The sequence below is a fragment of the Pocillopora damicornis genome, chromosome 13 (genome assembly GCF_964200805.1).
Source record: "Pocillopora damicornis chromosome 13, jaPocDami1.2, whole genome shotgun sequence".
Classification (NCBI taxonomy): domain Eukaryota; kingdom Metazoa; phylum Cnidaria; class Anthozoa; order Scleractinia; family Pocilloporidae; genus Pocillopora; species Pocillopora damicornis.
Window position 1 is genome coordinate 6,012,694 of NC_142682.1, and position 12,221 is coordinate 6,024,914.

General features: G+C 40.3%; 1 pseudogene across 1 annotated transcript; it reads right to left on the reverse strand.

Moving 5' to 3' along the window:
* Nucleotides 1–6,149: 6,149 nt before the first annotated feature.
* On the reverse strand, nucleotides 6,150–12,221 carry LOC149035195 (uncharacterized; annotated as a pseudogene). Its single transcript, XR_016182472.1, has 6 exons — nucleotides 12,082–12,221; nucleotides 9,929–10,877; nucleotides 8,705–9,497; nucleotides 7,962–8,158; nucleotides 6,983–7,333; nucleotides 6,150–6,691 (listed from the first exon to the last, which is right to left on the reverse strand). The product of XR_016182472.1 is annotated as an uncharacterized LOC149035195 (transcript).

The window sequence follows — 12,221 nt, forward strand, 5'->3', positions numbered from 1 at the left end:
GTCGAGCTAAGACAAGACTGTCAAAACCAATCACACGCACGTGTATTAAGCACGAATGTAGTTTTACTCTTTATCTGACGCTTCCTCCTTAAATATTCTTTTCGATATTCACGGCTGACCTGAAGAATCAGTTTTTCTCATTTTTTAAAAGTCAATAGCATCTGAAACATAATCTTCGTTTTACTCTATGATAAGCTTATAACAACTGATTTTTTCAGTTTGGAAATAGCTCTCGTAAATCAATTTCATTTCCTTTTTCTACAATTTCCTTCAGAGCTTTATCAGTATAAACATTTTTGTGTTTAACCTTAAAAGAGTCTGAGATTTCTCAGACTAATTTCAGTACTTTCTACCCAATTATACAGTGTTTTGCTGAATGAAAATGAAAGTTTCGTTTAAGCATTGACTGATTAAAAAAATGAGAGTACTTTCTATGTAAACGCTTTAATGGCGTTTATGTTATCACTAGACATTTTTTAGTTTAAACATGTACGTATATATATATATATATATATTCATATTATTGTTTAAGTTAGTCACTTATCTTTTCCCTTTTTTTCAATTGTCAGGAGTAAACGTACGGGAACTAAATAAAGGATGGCAGTTTAGCTGAAAAACGTTGGATTCGCATATTTATCAAGACTGTCGGCGTGAATTGCTGAAAATGCTATGATCGAGATGAACGAGTCATCGAGGCGCTGGGAAGCCAAACAATTGCAGCGAACTCGGTTTAAGCGATATTTGGATGAATTCTGTTTACAATGGATAATTTTATAATAAAAATGATTGGTATTAGCCATGATATGAGCCATGATTTAAGGCTTTTTAAAGAAACTTCCTGCTTCAAGCTTAATCTAAATTTCATCTCGTTTCTCTCTTGCCCTATTCTGAGGGCTCTACAAAGAGATGCTCAAGGCAATTGATTTTCTGAGTTTCCAAATGGTTGCTCTGTTTTTGAACTTAGCCAACATTGGCATTACTCCTGACTTTCTCTCCTAGCCCAACACGACATACAATTTTCTACTACCATCTGAATCGATTTTAAAATATCTTGGTCTGTATTTGATTTTAAAGTATCTCTATCGTGACATTTCTCTCAGCTGAATGAGAAATAAACAAATAAAATAAGGAAGTGAGGTCTATAAACAGGGGATGAACGTGACAAGCAAAGACAGCAAATTAGTCCACATTTATCCCAAGCAATTAAAACTCCTCAATAGGATCAGGAATTCCACTGTTTATATTGCGTGTATGAATTTTTATAACGCATCAGAGAACTCCTTACGCCGGTTGTTGAAATGAGCACTCGACATGTGACTTGAAAATATCCTCTCCCGTCACAGTTTCTTAATTGTTAAATGTGCGAAAATGAAAATAAACAATCAAATGATAGACTAATTAATGTTTTGTGCCGTACAAATACCATATTTGGTGATTTCAGCAAGTCTTCAAAGTAATAAACGACAGAAAAAATAAGGCTACAGTTTTCCCATCAACAGGTCGCCTATTTGCTTCTCCCTAAACGTTAAATTTTCCATTCCTGTGAAATATCTCGAATGTTGTTTACGTTTCTTAGCTTCCTTGATCAACTATCTCGTATAGAGAGCTATAAAATGTAGTTTTATTCTCTTAAGTGACCGCTTAGAGCCAGAATTGCATGGCAGGTGTAGTTAAGAGAAGCCTGTCATAGTAGTAAATTTCAAAAGGCATCCAAGACAAAATTATGGCGTGCCCCATTTTTTTTTTGATGGTTTTTAGAGATGAAATAATTGATTACATAGGTAAATTATATTGTTGTTGCAGCTTTCTGGAGGGGGTAGATATTTGACCTCAATGTTATCAAATATTTGGATGAATCGAAAAGTTTAAAAAAAAAAACCGTCATGTATTTGCCTTAACAAACTGTCAATCAAATTGACTGATACTTGCGTCGTGCATTCACTAAAGATGTAACAATATATATGCAATCTCTCAGAGTAATCGTTCAAATACCATTGCAGTGAAATATTCATAGATTTAGGTATTTTGAGACGATTTCCTTAGTGAAAACCAAGAAAAAACGGGGGATTTATATCCTCCCGGAAATAACCAAAAAAGAAACCATTTTGACTGTCTGAGTGTTGGGGTAGGCAAAGTTTCATTGAAATCGGTGAGATGGCATGTAGCATGACTGCCTGGTGCTTTCGTGGAAACAATCTCAAATCAGCTGACGGCAGCTTTACTAGCTCTGTAGGATGACTTTACATCGCTTGATATTCATGAGGGTCTCCAATAGAGTTCCTCAATCCCGCGATCCCGGCTAAAATTCTCTCTTAATCCCGTAATCCCGATGGTTTGTATCGGTGAATCCCGATCCCGTTCATAAATATTTTGTTAGTCCAATACCTCAACTTGAAAGGGCCTACTAGGTAAGTGGTATTCATAACTGCGAGGATCGCTTTCATATTCGTTTCTTCAACCGCAGTTCACATTTATATGATTTTCATATATTTGCGGTCATTTATTCGCCACTTGGAGGGTTTATTTAGAACCATCCTTATGATCAGCTCCCAGTTGGCTTGTTAGCTCAGTTGGCAGAGTGTTGCACCGGTATCGCAGAGGTGATGGGTTGAAATCCCGTACGGGCCTGAATTTTTTTCTTTCAGCCTTGCTTTCACTATCAGTCAAGTAGTATTCATAATTGCGAGGATCGCTTTCATATTCGTTCATGTTCGTGGGTGATGATTTTTTTAACCAGTACTGATCCCTTGGAGTCTATGCTCACCGTCAGTGGTAAGTTTTTCAGGTCAGCATTAAAGAAACAAATAGCAATGTCAACAAAAGCATAAAAAAAAACAAAAGGTGACTGCAATCCCATAGTTCCATGGGAAAATAAAGAAAAATTCACCAAACAAAATTCTGCTGTTGAAGCGAATACTTCTTCAGAAGCGAGACACTCTTCCGAGGAGAAAATTCGCCTCTCGTTCTAAAGATGGAATCTCGCCAACATCACATGCGGTCTCGTCGTTGGCCGATTCTTCATCACTGCTTTGGGGAATCATACTTTAACATCCCATCTTCCCCTTCGTCTTGTTGCCCGCTTTTTTCTTACTGCTCCTCGAGGTCAGAGCGTTCGAGGCTGACCGGTTCACCCGGCTGAATTTCTCTCTGATAAAGGTACGATGGGAGACTTCTAGCTCTTGCCATTGTTGTCTCCTGTTTGACAGAACGCTGACGAGCTGCAGCACCAAATGTTGGCGCCCAGTCCCTCGTCTACTGTACGCTCTATGGTGCCATCGGTACAGGTGCTCGCGGTTGAATTACTGGTATGGCTGACAGGATCGTAGAACGTTCGCGTACAGCATACCAAAACTTCGGATTTTTAAAATAGTACGCCGCCCAAAGGGTTGTCTTTTTTAAGCCTTCTTTAGCTGCGTTTCCAAAGTTTCTCTGATAGAAGTTTCATTCCTGCACAATGACCGAAGAGTGTTGCGGACCAGCCCGACAACCTCTCGAATACTAGGGAACCTGTACGCTGGGTGCTTTTCATGGACTGAGAGGGCTTTGTAAATCATGCCCCATGCATTAGAAATTCAGCGGTTTGCTTAAGCGAAGTTAAGATCCTAATATAATTTGTCTGCGCATCACAAGCATAAACAACGTGATCGAACTACACACAGAGAGAAACTGGTTGATAGAACTCTGTCCTGGTGGCAATTCCATCCATATTTCCAGCTCCACCGGAGTTTTTCTGCTAAAGCAGGATTTGGTGGCTTTTTGGATCAGCATATGAAATTCGTATTAATTGAGACTTCTTGAAACATGAAAAAGGTAAAAACGAATGATAAAATCCGACGTTTCGGAGTAGTCATGATTTCATTATGAAGGTAAGATATATAAGATCATGCAAATTACAGCATTAGGCGCGAAGAATTTACATCAAAGGTGCGAAGATTATGAAAATCCTTTCGCCCGAATGGAGTCTGATTGCACGTTGAGATTTGGCCTTAAAACTCTTATAAAGGCATTTCGTACAGTAAACAGTCAGATTTGTTTCTGCATTTCTTGAGCACTTTGAAACGCTTTAGCAGGTCCTGAGGCATCGTCCCGTGCACGTTCTTGTAGTGTTTGGCAATGGCGAAGGATTGTTGTTTATGTCCTTTTACACGATGATGTTAATGTCCGCGTGAGTAACATACATAACCCTTATCGCACAGGTCACATTGAAAATTATAAACAACGCACTACTGATTTACATTGGTGGCTTTGTTTCTTTGACATTTAGTTCTTGTTCAATTTTTCGGCTCACAAACAAAGGCTAGGTGGTGGTGTGTACTTTTAGGCTCAGATCCTTTAGTGGTTTTTTCACAATATCTGCTGAGATTTCGTCTCTAAATGGATTTAGATTCCATCGTGGTCTCTAAATAGATTTAGATTCAATCGTTCGAAGAATCTTTCCTTGGTCTACAGCCGATATAGTCTGCCCTACAGGCCCCAGATTAGCGCATTAGTATGGTTTACCAAAAATGCACAAGGAGCGCTTGGCGTAGCGCCCTACACTATCAGCAACACAAACATACAACTACACTTTGGCAAGATGGCCGGACACTAAACTCAAGTCTCTGTCCTTGAATCGTCACACAGCAACTGACATGTTTGAATTTGCGAACGAGATTCGCAACTTGGAAATCGCAAACAGTGACATTTTGGTTTCGTTCGACGTGTCTTCCCTGTTTACTAACGTAGCCTTAGATGAAACGATAGAGGTTCGCGCGAACAGAGCTTTCACAAACAACTGGTTTAATACAACATACGATTTGAGTCTTGAGATTTCGAGTCTATTTTGAGTCCATTTCTACCATCAAGTCAGGAAGCGCTGCGTGATGAGCGCATCGTATTACTATCAATGAAATCTTCTATTATACCAAACCTAACACCATTCACTTTATTGCCTTCGGGCGTCTTTAATTATAAATCAAATTAGAAACCATAAAGAGAAAGCGTATTCTGTTAACTCACTCACTCACTCTACACTGACAAGAGTACAACAGCATCATCTATGACGAATGGAGTTCTCATATCCATAACTTAACATGCTCCTCGTACAGATGATTTGGATGACCGATTAAGGACCATTAGGGTGAATTTTGCAATGAAATGAGTCCTGGATTCCAGAATGCTCAGAATATGGGACAATACCATCGGTTTTCTAGCATGATAACTTAAAAAAAATGTAATTTACCTAACTGTTTCCATGAGAGCCTCTAAGGAGACCACCTTTCGTAACATCTGAGCCCAAAATTTTTTCTTTCTGCAGAAGATAACTTCCGCTCTTCCCTTTTTCATCAGAGACTGCCACACAACTAACTACGTCCATTATTTCAAAGTCCAATTCATCGCTTTCAATATTTGCTGACATCATATATTTTTCTCGTATCGAGTAATAAATTGGTCGTTCAACAAGAAATCAAAGGTCACTATTACAGGACAGGGCAAGGTTAAGAATGTCCAGATATCATCAAGGTGTCGCAGTGAAAACAACAGCAAAGGGCAAAGGCTGTGTGTCTGGCTCATGCTATGTCAACCTTTGTGCTGCTTTATTTAGCCTCCCACGCAGGCGGTTTAAGGGGATTGAAAACCTTTAGCCTTTCAAAGTTCCTTTGCAGCCCTTATCGGCGTGTAACGCATGTAACAGAAGTGACGGTGGAGCCTCCGTTCTCACAAAAATTTTATCCCCTGACCATCAATAAAAGGATTCCATTACTGAGAATACCCACACTTTATTATTATATTTGAAAATTTTACCCGCTGTCACTATTAGAGAAAGGCTAAAACTAAAGCAAAGCGGCCGAAGTTCACTCAAATGTCAAATAATATTGATCACACAGGAAGTACAGGTCACACAGAAGCGATTGTCTTTTAACTCTCACTGAGACTAGACTTTCTTGTGTCCACTACATAGTGAACGTGGACAATAAGTTAAAAATAGTTCCAAGAGGAATAATGATAGCATTAAAAAACTAAGGCCTGTAAAATTCATTCTGCATACCATCTGACCTATGTACACAAACCTACCACCCTTTAACTCCCCCAAGTGATCAAATTACAATTTCTCCTTACAATATCACTACAAGATCAAGCAGACAAGTGATGAGAATAAGAAAGGAGTTTAGCAAGGAGATTATTAGTTGATCTAATATCAAATTCTCAGAACTAAAATCATAAGAATCGTAAGGCAGGCAGTAAGGAGAATTACTAATGACCTCTTGGGAGTGAAAGGGTTGGCTACATACACACACTCTCAGTTGAGAAACAATCACACTTCAAGGACATCGTGGTTATCCTTGAGAAATTCAGCAGCTTCCGCTTCAACGCATGCTCGGAAGCCTTCACGATGATAGGCGGAGAACATTAAAGGTGTAAAGAATTGATTAGCTGTGCTGTGATTCGGGAACTTGTGGCAGAGGAGCTCAGACAAACCGCTCAGGTGGGACCTTTGTTACAACATGCACAACAACAGAAGGTCAACTCGTCGACGTCTTCTTCGCTCAGATATGGACTATTCCCCCAGTCACGTGCGTCCAGATGGAAACCAAACTCTTCTTAAGTTTTGACCTCGCTCTCTTCACCTTTTCGCGGATCTCTTGGTCGAATGAACAAAATTTCGCCTTCACCAACTTTGTGGTCGTTTTCGTAGTATTCAACTTTAAATCTAGCGAAAAAAAGAAACAATGGATAAAAAAATGATTGTTTTGAATCAAGAAATTAAAAACTTGTTTGAATTTCAGATCTTCCAGCTTTCATTGACTTTATGCCATTAAAGAAGTTTTGTTACAGTGGTAATTTTTGTGTCGTGTAGAACGTCTTTCAAAACTATGAAAGAGACAGTGATACAACAAGAAGCAAAAAAGACTAGCTGAAGATAATTGCACATGGTGAACTCGGTCCAAGCTTCACGTAGAAAAAATGGGAACTCATTATCTCTTGCGCCAACTCAAGGTACCTGAAATGTCGTGGTTTTCTTTCATCTGGTTTCTGAAGCCTCACGAAATTCTCCAACATGTCTGAAATGACGTCACGACCGCCCTGGCCAATAAATGAACAGTTCAGGTCTCTACGAGCCAGCATCAGTGCTCTCAGTAGGTATTTTCCATACTTCATCTCATTGGAATAGTAACCGCCATCCACCACAATAATTTTCTTGAGTTTCTTCTTTAACAATGGCAAAATAGCAAGATTTTCCACGTGGCCTCCATCGCTGAGTAGCATGACGGGAGGAGGCATGGGTCCGATGTTTTCAATGTTAAGGCCCTCTCTCACGAACTGCACAAAGGACACGTGCACGATGAACCACCTTGGTAAAATAACATAATATATACTTTTTTAAAGGGGGTAAGTTTCTAAAGAAACCGTGATGCTGCATCGGTGGAAGGTATTACAAGATGATTTGGTTTTGTAAACTGAGTTGATAATGTAAATGGACCACCATAAAGAGATTCTAAATCTGACGTTTTCAAACTATAAGCTGAGAATTTTACCCCTCTCTGTGATTCGAGTGGGCTCAAGTCGTATGACGATTTACAAAGTAACCACAATGATCATATATATTATATATAATTATAGAAAGCTTTCATTCAATTAACTTCCGATCAGGATTAATCTGGTCGCCATAACTGAGGCATGGACGTTTTGGGTTTCTTCAACTTATCATTTAGAGCGATTCCAGTGGTGTGTCAAAGGAACGCAAGAGTTGCTTTAGTTTTACTCAAAATTCTGGACCACCTTCTGAATTAATCAGTTAGGAAAACCAATTTTTTCGTGCTTATTTTTCTTGCCCTTAAGGCTGGTTGCATTGAACAATTTACCACGAGTTCTCCCAGGCTCCTTCGAATATTTCCCATTGTTCAGATTGACATTTATGAGTATTTAGGTTTGGGTCTATCCACACCATCGCAAGGTGCTAAGATTTATACAATCCTTACCTGGCTATCCTCTCCCATAAGCTTGGGGTCTCAGCTCCTGTAACAGCGAAAGCTCCAATACAAGCCAACATCAGGTGAATTGCAAAGAATGTGAATACTCCTGCTTTAATTGACCACACATCTCCTCTGCTATAGTAAACCGCTGGTACAGCGATCAATGGAAGACCACGGAGAATGTTGATGAGAATTGGGAGGAGCTGTTGTAAAGAGAAAAAGATACATGCAAGCCTGACGCATTAATTAATGACAGAATCAAGGAAGTCACTTTACTGTTACTCTGTTTCAACATGATATATACTTGCCGAGCAAATATTATGCTTAGAGATCGGTCATTATTTATCATGGGGAAGGGAGAAGGGGAAGGGGAAAGGGGGGGGGGGGATGGGTGGAGTGGTTGGAAAGACTTTGGAGGTGTCACAATAAAATTTACCAGATCTTCCCATAAGGCTTTATGGGAAGACAGGTAATGTTTGTCCTTTATAATCTGTTGGCCACGACTGATCTCTTCCCCCCTGAAAACCCTATGATTCCTTTGAAATCCTGCCTTTCCCGAAGCTCCCCCTCCTGTTCCGTCAGAGCAACTGATCTCAACTGCATTGGGGTACACTCAACATGGTATGTCCTTGCCAAACGAATATCATTCTCAGAGAGAAACTCCCTGAGAAGACCAAAACTCAACAGCAGTCCTGTTGGAGTTATTGTAAGATGAAAGTTATCTGATCCCTGGTTGGGCAACCTCTTACCTTCATGAGCCATCCCTCTTTTTTAATTTCCTCGAAGTTACTGATCACTGTGGCTCCCATTTCGAGTCCAAGAATCGTGGAAAGGCGGAGTACCTCGAAGTTATTATCGTATCTGGAAATCGCTGCTGCAGACGTAGCCATGGCGTCTGACAACTCTATATCTTGAGGCCTCAGCTTATCTTTAAATGGATCGTCAGGCGATTGATCGACAGTCGATGGATCTCGATCTAAACGTTCTATTGTGGTAGGATCTCGATGTAAACGTTCTATTGTGGTAGGATCTCGATCTAAACGTTCTATTGTGGTAGGCGACATTGTCAGGAGATCATCATCTGAGTCAGAATCTCCCTTTTTCTTCCAGCTGTGGATGGTCATGTTTGATATATATTCAGGATCAAGGTTTCCGAGATCTGCCAGGTTCAAAGATCTTTCATTTGCTGGATCATCCTTCAAAGATTCATAGTTACCTCTCCGTTCTCTATGACACGATTGCTGCTTCTGTTTTCTCCTCAGACATGTCCATAAAGGGCACATTGTCAGGAGATCATCATCTGAATCAGAATCTTCCTTTTTCTTCCAGCTGTGGATGGTCATGTTTGATATATATTTAGGCTCAAGGTCTCTGAGATCTGCCAGGTTCAAAGATCTTTTCACTGGATCATCCTCCAAAGATTGCTGCTTCTGTTTTCTCTTCAGACATGTCCATAAAGGGCAGAAAATGTCATGGAGTATTACCAGACATCCCTTGGTAGCTAAACTTTCCTTTGAGTAAAATGCCTTCTCAAGTCTCCATCTGCAAATTGGTAGGGTCAAAAGTGATTAAGTCGGTTATCATTTAATGGTAAACATTCTGCAGATATGGTAAACGCTGCGGCCTAAATGGTATTGGGCTGAACTTCGAATTCTGGAGATCGAGAGGTCTGGGTTCGAGATCTGGCCGTGTCAATGTGGTGTGTTCTTGGGCAAAACACTTAACTATCATAGTCCCTCTCTCCACACAAGAATAGAAAAGGGTACCAGCGAATTGTCAGGGAAGCCTGATAAAATTCTTGGGGATAACGTTGTAATCGACTAAAATCCTTTCCTGGGGGGAGTAGTCATACTCCTAGTCATGCTAAGATAGCCGGGATAAGCTCCGGCTGGGGGGGGGGGGGGGCCACTTTGCTCCAGTACCCACCTTATCTTTCTTTTCTGCGGATAGACATTAATTTTTTTTAGTCTTACCTGTTGAAGACATGGCTGAGGCTTTTCCGTGATTGTGCCAGGTAGGGAACAAACCACATAATAAAGCCGGAGGCAAAGAGCAGCTTATTAAACAGTCCATCAGAATACACAACACCAACAACCTTGGCTTCGTACACTTTCCAATAGATGATGTTAGGATAGAGATAGATAAGAATGCCGTAGGACGTTTTGTCCCGCAACAGAGGTAGGAGGAACCATAGAACCACACCAATTACTACGATGATCGCTCGACTCCACAGGGGGATTTCAATGAAAAAATCGTGGATTGCAAATGGGAGGAAAGTAAGAGAAAGAAGTAAGAAGGAAATTAGTGAGAAAAGTCTGAAATATTTAGACTTCCTCCTGGATAACGTTTGCGACAGAATAAAGAAGATGACAAATAACACGAGCGGGACTGAAAACAGGGAAATCATAGAGAAAACTACGGTTTTCTGACAGCGTTTCCGGATTTCTTGCGCCGTAGCGTTTGGGTTACTTGGAGAAGAGGTTGATGCAACGTGATCACAATTCACTTTTGCTCGAAGTAACTTTCCGAAGAGGTAATCGATGACAAAGGCAAGTGGAAATGCGTATGATCCGCGTATTATAATCGGTTCAATGACGGTGACAGTGAGTATGAGGAGGAACATCAAAATCGCATCAAGGATTCCTTGACATGGCTTCTCCCAGTTACAAAAATAACCTGCTCTTTGTCGCATGTTTTCAAAGAACTCTTCATGCCATTGTTTGCTGTCCTCTGTTTTATTCTCTTTTCTTTTTTTCCAATCCAGAAAGGATGTGCCTGTATAACCACCCCCTGACACGCAGCTCAGGTAGTCCACTTTTGCGTTATCCTTTAGCAGCCTGCGCAGGACTCCAGAGCATAGTGCCGCTGACCGAATGCCACCACCAGAAAAAGCCAAACCAGTTTCATTAGACGTCATGTTGTCTGAAAGTTTAAAAACTTATTATTAGTTCCAAACACCAACAGAGCCGTACCAGCTTTTAGATCCAAACTTGTAGGATCTACGCGTGATACCAGTTTAAAACCAGTGGTCGAAACATATTACCCCCTTGTCTTTACAGAAAAAAAATGTTCTCCCTCCTTAATAGATTTGCACCTGACTGATTTCCGTATGGCTTATTAAGAATATTATTCTTTCAGGGTTGAAACTAGTCACTTACGTCAAGCCCACGTAAAGGGAAATTGTCATTTCACAAAACGAACTACCTATTTGTACAAATACAACTTCACACGATACCAAACATTTGCTTTGGGTTATGTTCACCTTCCATTTCATTTGGCGAACACCAATTATCACAAGAAAGAATATAACACGAGGACATTGCATGTGGTCCATGTTGGCCTTTTAACTCCCAGGAGTGTTTAATATGTAACTCCTCCCTATGATTTTCATAATTTATCCAGCAAACAGGAAAGGAGAATACTAAGACTTATCAGATAGACGTTATCTTGATCTGACACCAAGTTCTTGAGACGGGAAAGAAAATTTTAGCGCGTTGTTCAGTCCTTGAGATATGGGATCTAATCAACCATAAAATTTAGACCACAGATATGGAACGTCTGTTCCAGAACACAATTTCTACATAATTAAATGAACACAAACTTCTGGGTGAGTGCGTCACCATTACCAAACGGAAATTGTAACCCGTCCTCAGCGCACCGTTGTGCACGCATTACTTTAGATGGCGTCAAAATGCAGAATTTTAAAACCTCTCGAAGGGGACCACCAACAAGGAGAGCTAAGATTAAGATTGTATTTAAAACAATTTAGGTTTAGGCGAGATAAGAGACAGCGAGTGTTAAGCTAAGAGAACAGGCTTGGCAAGAACTAACAAGTGTAGGCCAACCAAGTACGATTACAATTAAAATCTACCAACTACAATTTTTTTCTTTTAACAGGGTGATTTGTGAGCAAACTGTGAACTTCAGAAAAATGAAAGTCAAGGCGACCAGGCCAGATCACTGGGATGAATGCTTAAAGTTTCTGTAGGCATCTTGTGGAATTGACGGGTTTATGAAGGTGGGAATTTTATGTGGAAGGGAAAAGGGAAAGAAGTTTGCGTAATTTGAAAGTGCCTTTCCGCTGACCACCAGCGTTGCTTATAAACTAAGCCTGAATCATACTTACTGTTTCTCTGTCGGCAGACGTGTTACTGTACTGATCAGCTTTCAAAACAACTGCAACTGATTCTGTTCACCACCCGGACTGCAAATGTATGGAAAGATCTGTCACTGACTGGACCCCAATGCGATAATATTCCGCGTTCC